Genomic DNA, 17,591 nt, shown 5'->3' with positions numbered 1-17,591 from the left:
AATCATCACTTATGTCAAAGAAATGATACACATACATATATGCAATTTTTGTACACATGGGAATTAATGTCAATAATTTAGATAACATTTACTGTCCTTCTAATATAATGCAGCAGTTTACTATTAGTTTTCCAAAGCTGTGGGAAATAAACTGAATTTACTGTGCATTTTTTCAAAGAAACATTGTAGAAAATTGGCTGTTTTTTGACTATTAAAATAAATTAAAATATTTCCCTATTAACTTTCCTCTGTACTATTTTCTCTGCTTGTACTGGCATACTTGTTTAAAACACGTTTCCTTGCTTTTATTTCATCACCTAGCCTACACAATAATGCCTACAGACCATTTTTTACTTTTTGTCCTCTTTACCTAGTCTTTGAACAAATTCTGTCACTGTCTGATTAGCTCACTGCAAATGCAAATTTGCACCCACCGGTGACTGAATGCGTTTTAAAGATGAGCCCCCAAACACCGAAGTTATTCATACTGTTAACGTTAATAATATCAGTAGTACTATTCATCCATTTCTACCATAAAACTAAATGAGAAAGTTTTTCACCACCTTCTCTATTTATGTAACCTAATAGCATCTCTGAGGTAAAGATGACACGTTGTAATTGTGCTATAAAGACAGTAATTTTAATATAGTCATCACTGTTCATTGTCATGAACTCAGAGCCATTCACCTTGCTATCAACTGAGTTATTTACATTGTTGGTTTCATGCACATTAAGTTTAATTACCTTTAAAATGTCTTTTAAAATATTACTCTATAAATTTGGCATTGAAGTTGCTATGTACAAAGGTATAAAAATTGGCATTAGCAAATAAAATGCTATTTTAAGTATTAACCCCAATTCCATGTCTTCTTATAAAGCAACAATAAGGTAGTTTATGGGATATGAAAAGTCAAAAGTGAAAAACTTTTTTTATGATGTTTGTTTGAATACACACAAAAATATAGTCTACCACATGCCAAGGAATGAAAATGAAGGCAGAAAAATTACCAAAACTGGCAACAGAAGACAGAAAAACAGTGAGTTGCTAGTGTGACCAATTATGAACAGGATAGGCATATGTTTCTTCTTATTGTATACAAAGTAGTGTTTTCTTCTATTAATAGCAACTCATATTCTGTTAACTTTGAAGATGTTAAAAATAGGAAACGTTTTGCTTCCTACTTTTCATTTTAAGATGGCACCACCATTCACTCAATTATTAAAATCAGAAACCTGGAAATCATCCTGGATTCATCCCATAATTTCATTAATTTCTGTATCTCCAAACTATATACAGAATCAAAACTGCTCTCATTTCTACTACCACGATGGTCCAAGGCATCTGTCATCTGGACATAACAGTAACTAACCTAACCCTGTCCTCTTCCAGTCCACCCCCCCTTTCCCCAAGACCATATTCACATAGCAGTTAGAACAGGAATTTTCAACTCGGGGGATAGTGACATTTTGGGCCAATTTTTTTTTTATATAAATATAAGAAGCTAACTTGTGCATAACACATGCTTAGCAGCACCTCTGGCTTCTCCCCACTAATGCCAGTAATATATAACATTATCCCTAGTTGTAAGAATCAAAAATAAATGCAAACATTGCCCCTATGATGGAAAATCAGTTTCACCTGAGAAGCACTAAGCTTAGAGGATAATTTTTAAATGTTCCTCTGCCTAAATGGTTTGTTTCACTTGTAATAAAATCCATTCTTTGGAGAGTCCTTATCTTACCATACCCTAAATAACCCAGACTGGCTTCTCTAACTTCATATAATGCCACGATCCTCTTGCATTCTGCTCCTCCCAGTCACTAAATTACCTCAGTTCCTAATTTTCCACAATTTTTTGGTTCCTAAATTATCATGCTCATTTCTGCTATTGAGATTTTGCCTTTGCTCTGTCTTGTGCATGGACCATTTTTTCCCAGGTTCTGCATGTACATGCCTTAGCTTAAATTTCACATCCTCAAAGATGCCTTTCCTGACCCCCCTATTCAATGCTTGTATCCCATTATTACCTTCCACAATACCTCATTTATGCCTTTTATAGCATATAACAGAGAATGATTATTCTGTTTACCAGAATGACTGTCAATTATGTGAGGACAAATAACCAGCCTACCTTATTTCTAGCATCTAACTATAATGATTTAAAAGCAAACATAACTGAGAACCTTTAAGTACTACAAGCATTGGCCTTTCAATGATACTCTCAACTTCACATCACATTCCCCACCTATATGTAAGGTGAAGTAGAAGTGAGGAAAGATAAAGAGAGAAAGAGCCTAACAATGCCTTCACATATAAAATATTTTTGCCATTATTATATGCTCTGAAGGGTGGTATGAAGATTAAATGCACATATATAATGAATCTAAAGCACTGGAAGGATGAAATAAATAGTATACTTAATAAATGATGACTAAGAATGTAAAGCAGCAAACGTAATTAAATACAACAGAAAACTGAAAAAAATGACAGTTTTCTTGTCCCTTTGTAACTTATCTACCACCAGCTCATCCTAAATATGGTAAAAGTGGATCTTTGTACCTAAGTGAAACCTTTCCTCTCTGGGTGTCCAGGAACACAGCATACCAAATGTAATATAGATTAGTTATTTGTATTTGGTGAGTAGGGAAAGGCAAAACCCATTTACCACAAAATGACCTAAAAATTATCTTTCAATTAGTCACAGTATGCACAATAACCAGGTAATTATTCAATTTCAGAACCTAACTTTAATTTGATTACAGAAAACATTTAGTACAAATTGCTTACAGGAAATAAAATAGGTTAACTGAGCCTATGGGTAGAGTCAAATAACAAATGGCAAAAAATACAAGTTTATAATTAAAATAATTTTCCCTAGGCCCTCCCTGGTGGCGCAGCGGGTTAAAGCACAGCCCTGAGAATCTGAAGCCGCTTCCGCAAGAGTTCGATTCCCGCCTGCCCCGAGGGGACCACATCACGGTATGTCAGACCTCTCCTGACCCACCCGCTGCTCCCCTCAGCAGTGTACTTCGTTGATCTGTCCGTTGTGTTCCCCACTCTGTCTCTGGTGAAGCCTCTCACCGCCCCTGAGCCTCTGGCCTGTACCTCAGTTCTGTATGCACAAATAAATTTAAAATAATAATAATAATAATAATGATTTTTCCTAAATTCCTTTTAATAAAAAATGTTTCTGACAATAGTCTGTATATACATTTGGGAGTCTGAAGAGCCTAACAATGCCTTCATATATAAAATATAAGAGGAGTATATAATGAAGGGAAGATAAAAGGAAGCTTGACTGCCAGTTCTGTTAATTACTTGCATTTGATCTTTGAAATATCACTTAACTTCTTTGTGCCTCAATTTCCTGTAAACAGATTTAACAATAGTAGCCACACTTCATAGGGTTGTTATAAGGATTATTTAAGTCATGCTTAGAACAGCACCTGGTACATAAGAAGTCCTTTAGCTATTACTACATGCTAGTGTACTGCTGTTAATTATAGTGTTTCTTTGCATCATTGTAATTAATAACTTCCATACTGGACAGCGAACATATATATATATAAATTTACATCACTGCAGAAAGTTCTACTGAATAGCATTATATATCAAACCACAAAACTGTTAAAATACCTATCATTATTTCTAATTTCTTAGAAGATGCTTAGAAAACAGCATGTAAACTATGTAGTTTTTAATCTAGTAACTCTGACACGTAATGGAAACCATGGGTTTTAGTCCTATTTTAACAAGCCAAATTAAAAAGCTTTGTTTCCAGTTAGCGGTTATCATGTTTCCTTGCAAGCCAAAAGAGTATGGGGAAGGAGAAAGTCTTTTATAAAGATTTCTATTCTGAAAGATAATCAAAATAAAAATTTTTTTATTCCCCATCTACCCTATATGAGCCTATTCACTAAATTCTCTTCACAGCAAATGTTTAGAAAAGATAAGTCATTATTTTCAAATAAATTATCAGCATTAAAAAGCAAATATGTAGTAGTAATTAGTACACAGTAAAAGATCTACAAATGGGTCTAAGTTACTCTAATTTTAAGTACTGATTAGGGTAAAGTGCTATTTTGATGTATCTACAACTACCACAGCATCTATAATGTAATACGAAAATATGTGATAAAACCAGTTATTGCTAAATACAGCTGTGATTGTTTCCTACATTCAAAAATCAAACAAAATGTTAAATCTTACTGAAAGGTTAGTGAGAATAAATATGTATTTTCCTTTATATATTCATGAACACCAAGATCTCAAATATTGCTTACAAGATTAGATTTTAGCCTCAAAAACCTGAATTCAAACTTACTACTTCCTAGATGAGTAACTCAGAAGGTACTTTAACCTTTCCACCATCCTGTGAAAGAGGAATATCATCTACATAAAAGGACTCTGTTATTCATCACATTATTGGATGTTTGATACTTTCTCAATAAAAGTGTGTACTATTATAATCAGTAACCAAGTCCTGTCAATTATATCATTCACAAGCCTCATTGTATATCAGAAACTGTGAGTTCGTGTCAGTTGGTCTAGGGTAGAACCCAATCAATGGTGTATTTTTAAAGTTTTCAATTCTCTAATACACAGTCACTGAAAGTTCAAACTCTTTAGTTTGCACAACAGGTACTCCAGTCACGGCTTACAGCTCTTTATTTTTGATCACTTCTCCTCAGGTAACCCACATTCCAAGCACACACTCACTAATACTACCCAAAGAAGTAGACTATAGTAATGCTTCTCAAAATTCTGCCTTCATCTGAACCACCTAAAGAACCTTGTAAAACACAAATTGCTGGTTTTTATCTTCAGAATGTCTGATTCAGTAAGGCGCCTGGGGTGAGTCCAGGAATTTCTAACAAGTTCCCAGGTAATATGTTCCCAGGACCACATTCTGAAAATCATGGGCAACTCTAAACCATAACTCTATCCTTTTGTATTTCACCTCGGATGGCATTCCCATCTATGTCACCCTACTCTTATCTTTTATTTTTCTTAAGGATATTCACATTCCCATGTTCACTGTAGCCCTATTAACAATAGCCAAAGTAAGGAAAACAATCTAAGCACCCAAGGTCAGAGGAGTGGATTAGCACAATGTGGAATATATATATATATGCACACACATAATGGAATATTACTCAGCTGTTTAAAAAAAAAGGATAAATTCTTGCCACAGATGGACTGGAAAAGATAAAGCTAAGTGAAATATGTAAGAAGACAAATAGGGAGTTCCATTTGTATGTTGAATATAAAGAAATAAACAAAGGCCCAGCCAAAACCAAATCAGCAACAAGCCCTAGATATCTGTCTATGGAGGAGCTCTTTGTATGAAGAGGCCCTCCCTAAGGGTACAAAGGGCTAAAGCAAAGCACTAGGAAGCTAGCCTCAATAGCTTCAACAAGAGTTCCATCCCTCTCCAATAGCTTCAACAAGAGTTCCATCCCTCACCAGAGAGCTGACCTACATGGATGGCGCAACCGATCCACTGTTCCTCTCAGAAGTGTACTTGCCAATCTGCCTGTTCTGCTCCCCACTCTGTCTCTGGTGAATCCTCTCACTGTCCCTGAACCTCTGGCCTGTACCCCAGTTCTGTATGCATAAATTTTAAAAATCTTAGAAAATAAATCTGGCCCTCTCTGGTAGCGCAATGGGTTAAGGTGCAGCACTCCAAGCTAGCAGCAGCCACTTTGTGTGAGTTGGATCCCCAGCCCTGTAGGTAATGCACATGGTGCGGCAGACCTCTCCTAACAGGCCCTCTACTCCCCTCAGCAGTGTACTTCATTGATCTGCCTGTTCTGCTACCCACACTGTCTCTGCTGAATCCTCTTGGCACCCCTGAACCTCTGGCCTGTACCCCAATTCTGTATGCATAAATAAATCTTTTTTAAAAAGAAAAAAAAATCTGTCTATGGAATTGAGGCTACCAGAGGGGTGGGGGAATTGGGGAAACAAAGATGAAAAGACACATGGACTATGATTAGAGACCTCAAGATGTCTTGGTGGAGGATGTGGTAAGTATAGAGGTATGCATTTGAGGAGTGTGATCCTATGCCTTTGAATCTGTTGCAAACCAATGTTACCTCAAAAAAAATAAATAAATAAATTTTAAAAGAATTCACCTTTAAAAGTTCACTTCAAACTACCTCAAGGCATTTAATACCTACTATAAAAATTGGTTAAATAATACTACATAATTATTTTACTGGACCACAAAGTAGATATTTGCAAGCATACAGTTTCTTTTATAAGAATTAGTGGGGGGAAAGACCTTCTTTGGGCAGGTGACTAGGAAAAGAGAGAATAGCAAATGAACAGTTTTACCAAGAATAAAATCTCAATTTCAATCCCCACCTCCCCTCTTGACCAGGAACCCTGACAAAAAGTACCAATTCTATAATCACTCATGGCTACCCTGGCATAGTACACCACAACAACACAAGGGAAAAACACTTAGGCCAACTCAGGATTTGAGTAAGGGAGAAAAAGAGGGAAAGAGAAAGGAGCGATAAAGATATCAGAAAAGTATTTGTTTGAAGAAGGAATAAAGATCTGAGTCTTGATGTGCCACCTCTGTACCTCAGAAAGACAAGAACTACATTTTAATTTAATGTCTTTATAGCCTCAATGTATGGTCCATGTAGATGTTTAGTAAGTAATGAATGATTCACAGTGAATACAATTACATGAAAACAGTGTTAGTCTACTTCTTTCTCACAAAAGAAAGCAGCACACATCCACTACAAGTAACTGAAACTACAAATGCTACCTAAATACTAAGATATTTAGCCTATACATTTACCAGGTAGGGTAAAGAATATTTTATTCTAAATACCCGTTGAGAGGTCAGGAAGTAAAAGGAGCTAAATGATAATCACATTTAAGATTTTAAAAATGAAAGCCTTCCAAATGAAAAACTCTGCATTGTCTGAGTCCGAGCTAATTTCATCATTATCTCAACAGAACTAAAAAATGTAGAGGAATTTTGGAAGCCAGGTACCATACACTAATTTTACAGTGAAGAAGCTGGGGGCAGAGAAAAAATGATTCAAAGACACAAGCTAGTTAATGGCATAGCTATAAATAAAACTCTAGTCTCTGGTGCTACCTTAGTTTTCTCTCTCTTATACCATGGTGCCTTTACATTTACAAAATATTAAATGTACATCATTTAAAAAAAAAAAAAACCTAGATTAACCTTGATTTTTCTCTCCATAGTCCTTTTTTACAAAAGAAAGGAGTCATTTATCATCTCTCTTTGTCTAAGAACTTAAATAACTTAGTGACTAGTAACTTTCAGAATATATTTTGCTCTTGGTAAAGATTAATTTCTAGTCTGTTTGCTAAGTTAAACGTGCAAAGCTAATATTCATAAATAGCCCTCATATAGTCATCAAAATTTCTCAATTACTAAGAAAACATAATGATGTCTTTCCAGGATAGTACTTTGTAAAAATGTTGAAAGCCTAAATTTTTTTAAAGATTTAATTAATTTATTTAAGCATACAAGAACTGGAGAGTAGGTCAATAGGTGAAGTGGGTGACAGGATTCACCAGAGAAAGAATGGGGAGCAGAGCAGGTGAAATGCACTGCTGAGGGGAGCAGAGGGCAAGACCGAAGAGGTCTGCTGGGCACCAAACTCATGTGGCAGTGGCTGGGGATAGCTTGATAGGAATGGTAACCTCTGCACCACCAGGGAAGCCCTAAAGCGTAACCTGAAATATGTTTAACAAGAAGCAGAAAACACTGGTTATAACTCTCATTTCTCAGTTTGACCACAGTACCTCATCCTCTCACCATTCTCATTAATAATGATTTAATCTAGCTAGCATTATGTGCTGATAAGCACCAATTAGTGAAAATTCTTTACTTCAGGGAAAGTAACCTCATCATTTACCTTGATTATACTTTTATTCACCTTTTAAATTTACATTAATGTCCTCCATATCTAAATACAGTGCAATAAACTCTAATAGTTAAAAGCTAACTGTAACCTTTATAGCAGCCCATGCCAGAGACATGCATTTATTATTCCAATTCTAAAAGTTAAAAAAAAAAGCTGAGATTTTACAAAGTTAAAGAGTTTATGCACTTTTGCCTACCTAGAAAGAGGTTCAGTTAGAAGGAGGATTAGGCAATGTGACTGTAGTGCCAGGAGATCTTCAGCAATGGACACTTTCTTAGGCATTTAATGACTGTGCATCCTTCATCAGTCAACATATGAACTTTTAAACTATCACTACAATACAAGGTACACAATGGAGCATTTTCTCCCCCAAAAGTTAATTTAGGTTTTAACAATAAAGTACAACACAACTTAAGATGTTTAGCTTTGTATCCCATATTATGTTATAAAAATTTCTGCACATTTGCTACTTTGTTCTAATTCTACTAAAGAATAAAGGAAGTCTGTATCACAGATTTCTAAATGAGACAGGAAAAAAATAACTTGATATAATCAGTGTCAAAAGAGCTTTGGGATAGAAGAGGGAATTAGGTAGTTCCGAAAAAGACAAATGGGTCATGATCATGTTTAATTATGTATGAAATACTTTTTTCCCCTGTCTCACAAGACCTTTAGGCAGTGGTATCTCAGATATCTACGAGGACCTTTAAAACAAGTCAATAATTATGAAGAAAAATCTTGCCAGAAAATCTAAAAACAGTACAAATAACATTTAATTATTATTATCTTGAAAGTAAAATAAAGGAACTCTTCCTGAAAAACTCTAACCCCCGCCTGTCACTTCTGACATATAAAAATAACTTACTATCTGGTGTTACTTCACAGGAAGAAGAACAACTCTTACCTTTACACTTTAAGTTTCCAAAGCCTGGGAAACTTAACCCTCTCCAGAACATTTCCAATTATTATCCCAATTTGTTGCTGTATTTTTGTTTCTTTTGGTTTTTAGCCTCTCCAAATAGAAACAGCTGTTTAAAAACAAAACATCACTACCCTCTCTGGTGGCACAAGAGGCTAAAGCACAGCACTGCAAACAAGCCGCAGCCACTTCAGTGCCAGTTCAATCCGCAGCCCCGGAAATGATCCACATGACAAGGCAGACCTCTCCTGACCTACCCACTGCTCCTCTCAGCAGTGTACTGGACCTCTGGCCTGTACCCCATTTCTGTGTGCATGCATGCATGCATGCATGCATGCATGCATAAATAAATAAATAAATGAATGAATGAATGAATGAATGAATGAATGAATGAATGAATAAATGAATAAATGAATAAATAAATAAGCAAAGCACTACTATCAACTTTGTATGCTCACTATTAGACATGGAGTAGGCATTCATATAAATATTTTTTGAAAGAATCTTAACTGGATTCCTATCATAGAGATGAACCAACTGAAACCTCCAAAAATTAAAATTTCCATCACAAGACCAAACAATTATGGTGGAACAAGGATAAAACCATTCTCTCTGTGAAATAAACTTTAAAATGCGAAGGAACTCAATGAAGGTGAGAGAAAAATCATTTCTAGGGATCTGGGTTGTAGAGGTAAACCTAACAATGATTTCTTAGTTTAGGTAAACCTGGGTTGAGTGTACCACTTCTTAGCTGAGATGACAATTAGCCTACCTCACTATATAGGCTACCACAACTTAACAAACCCAATGGAGCCAATGCAGTTATGCATCTGAAATACACAGGAATAACATACAGGATGATAAATACTGGTTGAAGTTATCAGGAAAAGATTTTGCAGACACATCCTACAATTCAGTGTTCATTTGCTATTTCTGGGGTTATTTTGTGTGTGTTTTCACAATTACACAGTACAACACATAATATCTAGATAGCAATTTAAAGAATGCTATAGCAAACATCCCATTTAACTACCACAAAGTCAAGAACCAGAATATTCCAAAAGCTGCTATACAATTGTTCCCATTCTCATTACAAACATGGTAAATTTAATCTAATCTAATAAAATTTAGTGAGTATAATTTAAGACCAAATGAAAATAACCTAACATATAAAATAGATACCAACATTTTAAAATGTTTGTTGGTACAAAATAAATGCTCAGTGTTTTCTTACACAGAGAGGCACTATAACAAAGCTATACGGAAAGAAAGGCTAATATTAGTATGTAATCCAAATTGGTGAGACCATAAATACCATAAATAACAGTACAGAAAGAATGCCAGAATGCTAAGCTGGGGTTAAGTATAAAAAAGAGTTAAGAGGCAAACAGCATAGGTGAAATTAAGAAAATTCACTGGGTAGTTTTGGAAGGCAATTCCCAATGGACTACTCGTTTTTCTACATGTCTTGAAAAATAGTTGACTGCCTTTGTTTTGATCTTCCCATGGATGTATGCATAGTGAGTAGTCCTGGAAGCATGAAACAGCATCTCTTAGACATAAAAATGGGAGGCATGCTTAATACACATTATAAAGATTCAAGTTTTGAGCCTCCCTGGTAGTGCAAGCAGTTAAAGCACGGCATTATGAAGCTATTCAAACCCACTGCAGCACAAATTCCATCCTCAGCCACGGAGGTGACCCACATGGCTCAGCAGACCTCTCCTGACCTACCCGTTGCTCCCCTTAACAGTCAACAGTGTATTTCACTCAGTCTGCCTGTTCTGCTCCCCACTCTTTCTCTGGTGAATCCTTTAACCAACACCCCCCTCCCGGCACCTCTGGCCTATACCCCAATTCTTGTATGCATAAATAAATAAATATTTAAAAACAAAAAAATGATTCGAGTTTCCCTAAACCTGGGGTTTCTCTCCTGTAACACAATCCACTGCATGTGCAGGTTTTATAGCCTTATACTTCCCTATGCAAACTGGGGCTTAAAGATCTGATGCAAATGCCGATTTACTGTCTACTGCTATTGTAATTATTCATCTCTGACTATGGAGTCTCACAGCTTCTACTAGTATCCATTAAACCATGGAAGGTTAATGTACTGGCGTGTAGGATAAAATCTCAAACTCTTCAGTTTCTGACAAACATCAGCACATAATCAATATTACAACTGGGAAAGAAATTTCATTTCCATATTATCAGAATGTATAAAAAAGCAAAACTCAATTATACACTGCCTTTAAGAAGTATATGTTAAATATAATGAAAATGAATTTTAATAAATAGATGAAGCAAAATTCACAGAATGGAGAAATATCCATTTCCAGTTATATTTAAAAATTTTAATGTCCCATGATAGAACTATACAACAAAACCAGAAATCAGTAGACAAAGATGATTTGAAAACACTTCCACAAAGCACCTTAACTTAGTTCTTATTTACAGAATACGCTGAGCAAGTACAAAATATATCTGTCTTAAGTGTGAAAGATATATTCACCAGTACAAAATATATCTGTCTCAAGTATGAAAAATATATTCACCAACACAGATTATATACTAGTCCATAAAACAAGTTTCAATAAATTTAAATGAATATGCTGACCTCAAAATGCAATTAAAATTAGAAATCAGTGATGTTTTATCTAAAATAACCTCCAACATTTGAAATTAAATATACTTTTAAGTAATCTACGGGCAAAGAAGAAATTGCAGAGTAAACTGGAGACTTTCGAACTGAATAAAAATACAATATATCAAAATCTGTGGGATACAGCAGTGCTTAAAGGAAAATCTATAGTTTCAAATGATTACATTAGGAAACAAATCTGAAATGTATGGCCTGCAGTTCCACTTTGAGAAGCTAGAGAAAAAAATGTAGCAAAGAAAATCATAAATAACAGAAATGCCACCATGAGATATCATCTCAAAACCTGTGAGAAAGGCCCTAACAAAAATACCAAACAAACGTTGGCTAGAATGTGGATAAAAAAGAATGTACACTGGTTCAACTCTTTTTGGAAATAGTTCTGCGGTTTCTCAAAATACTGAAAATTGATCTACCATGCAATCCAACAATTCCGCTCCAAGTTACCTACCCAAAAACATGCAAAAACACTAACTTGAAGGGATATATGCACTTCAGTGTTCACTGGAGTCCTATTTACGGTAAGTTATGTACACATCCTAAGTGCCCAAGAACAGAAGAGTGAATGAGAAAAACACAGCCAGTACACATGATGGACTACTACTCAGCTACTGAAAAAAAGAACTCTGGCCATTTGCAAAAACATGGATGGAACTGGCAGAGATAATGCTAAACAAAATAAGTCAGGAGGGGAAAAACAAAATACCAAATAGTTCCAAGTATTTGTGGAATATAAAGAAACAAAACAAAGTGTCAGATGAAATCAAGTCAATAATAAATCCTAGAAATTTGACTGTAGAAATGAAATTACGAGATGGAGGTGGGAGAGGAGAAAACAGTGAAAAGGGCACACAATGGACTATAGGGGAAGACTACAGTGGGTGCCATAGTGGTCTAGAAACTTGCCTCTGAGCAAGTATTATTATCTTATGTTTTTGAATCACATAGTGTTGTAAACGAGTATTATTATCTCAGTAACTTTTCAGAAAATGTTAAAAGAACAGAAATGAGACAGAGAAGGCAAATGGAGAAAAATAGCAATGATATAATTTGAAAAGGAAAAACAGTATTAAACCAATAATTAAGACTGGTCAAGAAAAAACAAAATCATTAACATGAACAGAAATTAAAGAGGAGGTATCAGATGGATTCTTCAGATATTAGAAAAAGTCTTACAATGAGTCATATCAATAAATGTTTCTTTAAAAATAAAACTTAAAGAGAAAAATACAACTTACCAAAACTGACATAAAGTGAAAAATCTAAATTACCCTGTCTGCTGAAGAAATTAAATTTCTGTCTTTTAACAAAACCTTCCTACAAAGAAAATTCCAAGCTCATGTAGTCACAATGATGAATTCTAGTAAATATTCAAGATGAATTAATATCAACTGCACAAACTCTAATTAATAAGCAATGGGGAAACTTCCAAACTTATTTTATGAGGCCATCCTAACACTGAACTTGACAGACATATAACAAAAATAAACTACAAAGTAGTATCACTCAAAAAACTAAGACTCCAAAATGCCTTACAAAACAGTAAACATAAAAAGAATACACTGTGGCCCTCCCTGGTGGCGCAACGGGTTAAAGCGCAGCACTGAGAAGCTAAAGCCACTTCCGCATGAGTTCGATTCCTGCCTGCCCTGGAGGTGACCACATGGCGCGGCAGACCTCTCCTGGCCCGCCCGCTGCTCCCCTCAGCAGTGTACTTCGTTGATCTGCCTGTTCTGCTCCCCACTCTGTTTCTGGTAAAACCTCTCACCTCCCCTGAGCCTCTGGCCTGTACCCCACTCTGTATGCACAAATAAATAAATCTTAAAAAAAAAAAGAATACACTGTGAGTAAGTAGGGTAATCCTGGTTAATGAAAATTATTTTAACTTTGGAAAACCACCATTTGTTTATCCAAATGGACACTTGGTTTGGTTTGGTTTTTACCTAGATTTTGGCTGCTATAAGTAAAACTACTGTGTAGAGGACAATACTGTTCACAGGAATCTCTCTAATCAAGAAAGAAGAAACTAAAGATTACATGCTAACTTTAAGGTATTATTATCTTCAACAAATAAGAACAAATTCTTTTGCAAAATGATTGTGTCAATTTACATTGCCACTAGGAGTAGGAGTATAATTTCTCCACATATCACTAAACCAGATACTATCATAATCTTTAATATTTGCCAATCCAATGGAAGTGCAAAAGTTTCTTCTTATGGTTTTAGTTTGCAATATTCTGATTACCAGTGAAATCATGATTCTCCACTTTTCCATCTGAGGGTTACTATGAATCATGGTATTATGTGACTTGCAAATGGCATTCTTACTGTAAAAAATAAATAAGAAAATATCAGAGTACATTGCATGAAAGTTAAATAAATGTTATTTCATGAAACTTTTATTCCCATAGTATATGTTTGTCTTGAGCCACAAAGTAAAATATTTTTGTAACTGTGAGCTTCTACCAAGTTAAGTCATTACTATTGCTATTTAATTACCAACCCCCCCCCCCCAAAAAAAAACCAAAAAACGTTAAGAGACATTTGGACAAGTAATTGGTGAATCATTTAGGCCCACAACACTTAGGAATGTATCTTATAAAAAAAAAGCAAAAGATGTCTTTCAAGCACTGAAAGTGAGGAAAAGAATTAGTAGAAGAGGAAAAAAATCTAAAGGAAACAATAAAACCTATTGTCCTTTAAAAGCAACTGGTCTTGGGCCCTCCCTGGTGGCGCAGCGGGTTAAAGCACAGCACTGAGAATCTAAAGCCGCTTCCGCATGAGTTCGATTCCCGCCTGCCCCGGAGGTGACCACATGGCGTGGCAGACCTCTCCTGACCCGCCCGCTGCTCCCCTCAGCAGTGTACTTCGTCGATCTGCCTGTTCTGCTCCCAACTCTGTCTCTGGTGAATCCTCTCACTGCCCCTGAGCCTCTGGCCTGTGCCCCAGTTCTGTATGCACAAATAAATAAATCTTAAAAAAAAAAAATTATATAAAAAAAAAGCAACTGGTCTTATGTATGACCTACTTAAAGCTCACTTTAAAATAATTGCCCATTTTTCAGCAAGTATGGTTTCTTTCAGCTGTGAAGGATAACCTGAATCCTGTCCTCATAACTACTAAACTGAAAGAAAACTGCCCCTTCCTTCTTTATAGATGTAACTCTACTTCTTCAATAATTGTCTAATTCTGGGGCCTCTACATTCTACATTTTTTCCCTCTAGATGGAAACAATAGAAAGAATCATCTAAATTCTAATTAGTCCCCCTTTTTTGGTTCACAAAGATTTACCAACCCCCTACTACATCACCTCTCTATCAGGAAACTATGCTGTATATCTCTAACAATTTTAACTTCTGATTACAGTCTTTAAAACTTGATACCGCTAAAACTGAAAACATTTTTTTCTCCTTAAAAAGTTAAGCCATCCTACATATCCTGACCAAGCTTCTGTAACCTTTGTTCCATCAATGTCTCAACTCTGCCACTTTGCAATAACTTTCTTTTTCATACGAATTCCCTCCTCACAAGTTGTCAGACCAATACCACCACAACTGGTACAGTGTCTGAATCTACCTGTCACATAAAATGTGATCTTAAGTACTTAAATTCCTTAACTTCTGAGGTGAATCTCATTTCTAAAATGGGTAAAACAACAGGTATCAAGGAATGATGAGAATTACATAATCTTCTATTTCTTTCCTTTTTACTTATTTTTTTGTTTTGGTTTTTACTCTCTGTAAACACAATAAAATGCTTGAATAAAGGGAGGTACCTAAACGGAGGTACCTGGAAATATGAGAAAGGGAAAATGTGAAGACAAAATAAGTACGAGTAAACTTATCAAGTGGGGCTATTGCTGTGCCTATAAGCTTTTCTATGTCAAAATTCTGAATACACAAACACAGGGACTTCTTTGCCCAAAAAGCAGCAAAATTCTAATCCCAAATGACTTTATATAATCTCTTCCTCCTTAAATTTCGGAGCGACCTCCTGAGATTGTTATATATGGCAAAATAGATTCTGCCCGTGTAATTAAGATCCCTAATCAGTTGAGTGCACCCAAAAGGAGACAATCCTGGATGGGCCTGACCTAATCAGTTAAGCTTTTTTAAAGGTTCCTAAAGTCTAGAGGTCAGAGACAGAGGAAGTAGAGACATCCTGTTCACTTGGATGAAACCAGAACCCCATGCTGTGAACTGCCCTAGTGGACAAGTGGCAAGGAACTGATAATGGTTCCTGTTCAACAGCCAAGACAAGGAGTTCAGTGACAGAGTCACATGGAAGTCAATTCTGCCAACAGTAGTTAGCTTGGAAAAGGACCCTGAGCCTCAGATAACAATTGTACAGCTGACATCTTGATTTCAGCTTAACAGAGAACCCAGCTTTCTGATCTCCGGAAATTGTGAGATAATAAGCGGATGTTGTTTAAACTGCTAAATTTGTGGTGCTTTGCTATATATCAAAAGAAAACTAAAACACAATACAAAACAAAGCAGAAAAGGGGGGAAAGGCGGGAAGCAAGTGGAGATATGTATCTTTACCCCAGAGTGCATTTTATCTCTTCATAGCATTGACTATTAAGAATCAATGGAAAAAAATATTAAAACTGTATAAGGTTTTAAACTTTTAACAATTACAAGGGACTTTTTCACACCCACCTTGTTAAATAAACATACAATTATTTTCATTTTAATGAAAAAGAAGACTCAAAGAGTGACATCCCAAGGATGACAAATTTACCAAAAGTTTAAAATAATTTCAGCCCAGTACTCCCTTCCCTACTCTAAAGGCCCCTTACATGCTTTTCAAAGAGCCATTCAAATCAGCAGTTAAATGTATTACTCTCTTCAAAGAAAGCAATGCTAGTAATGTAACAATTTTTTATATTTTACACCTATTTAAGTACCCCTTTGCCTCATCAGAATATCAGTGCTAAAGAGGACAATAAGAAATTCCCACTTAAAGTAATTTGGTTGTAGAAAGATGCATTGGTGGGTCACTTAAATAAACTTTTGAGTACACCTTGAAAATGCAAAGAAATTTTAACAAAACACCTGTAGGTTTTTTAGGACCTATTTAAATGGCAAACTTGTTTGAAATGTTCTCCAAAAATCAAAGCAAGTAAACAACCTTCCCATACCTTTCAATATTTGCCCCCTGGAGCAAATTTTTTTAGTCTGAATTTTTTGTACCTTATGAAAGAGAACATGGTACACTCGATCATAAAATAAGTCCTTTCTATTTTAACATTGTGTGTATTTCCTTAAGTGCTTCATCATCTGAATTTGTAATTCTTTTAAAACAGGAGAAAATGAAATGGTGGAGTCATTCAAAATCTGCGTGTTACAAATCGCTTAACTTTATGCCAATTAAAATACTTTCAGACATGAAATGTATTTGTGAAAAGATGTAAAATACAGAATTTCTGGTCAAAAGCACTTAGAACTAAACTATATCCATCTTCTGAACACCAACTTGAACAGCAAATAAATTCACTATCGTCACATACAAATTGCATTGTTTTGAGCCTATAAGCTTTCAAAAGCAACTCCAGATTTATACGTCCGGGGCAAGATTCTCCGCAATGTAACGAGAATCGATAAAAAAGCAAACGGGTAAAAGAAGTGACGTGACAATCCTAAAACCAGAAAATTTCTTGGTCCCTTACAGTACAGAAGCAGCACCCAGTTCGGACCCTCCAATCGAGGCTCAGATTCAACTCCAGACACTCCAGTTATCCAGCTCTTCTCCCCGCCCCCCACCCCCAGAAAGGAGGGAAAACAACTTTTATTGGCCTCATCTCCCAGGGGACAGGCAAACTAGCGGGGCAGTGCTCAGGCCTGGACTCGTTTCAAGAGGAGGCCTCCGTCGGGGGCGGGCTGGGCAGATAGCGGGAAAGCAAGATTTCCACGCGCCCACTACCCTAGCCGCCGACTCCCTGCCCTAAGCCACCACACACAGGCCTGGGCCGGCCGCCACGCCAAGCGACCCCCAGGACCCTCCGCCGAGGCGAGCTCGTTGTCATGTGACGCCGCCACTAAAAACACCGCAGAAACGCGGGGCGGCGGGCGGCGGGAGGTATTTGC

The 17,591-nt window shown here is 36.2% G+C and overlaps 1 protein-coding gene across 2 annotated transcripts in view; it reads right to left on the bottom strand.

Moving 5' to 3' along the window:
• STAG1 (stromal antigen 1) overlaps positions 1-17,591 on the bottom strand; it is a 293,851-nt gene that overhangs the window by 275,552 nt on the left and 708 nt on the right. The window lies entirely within an intron of this gene.

Source organism: Condylura cristata, unplaced genomic scaffold (assembly GCF_000260355.1).
Source record: "Condylura cristata isolate star-nosed mole 26May11 unplaced genomic scaffold, ConCri1.0 scaffold00014, whole genome shotgun sequence".
NCBI lineage: Eukaryota > Metazoa > Chordata > Mammalia > Eulipotyphla > Talpidae > Condylura > Condylura cristata.
This window is presented reverse-complemented; position numbering and strand designations above follow the sequence as displayed.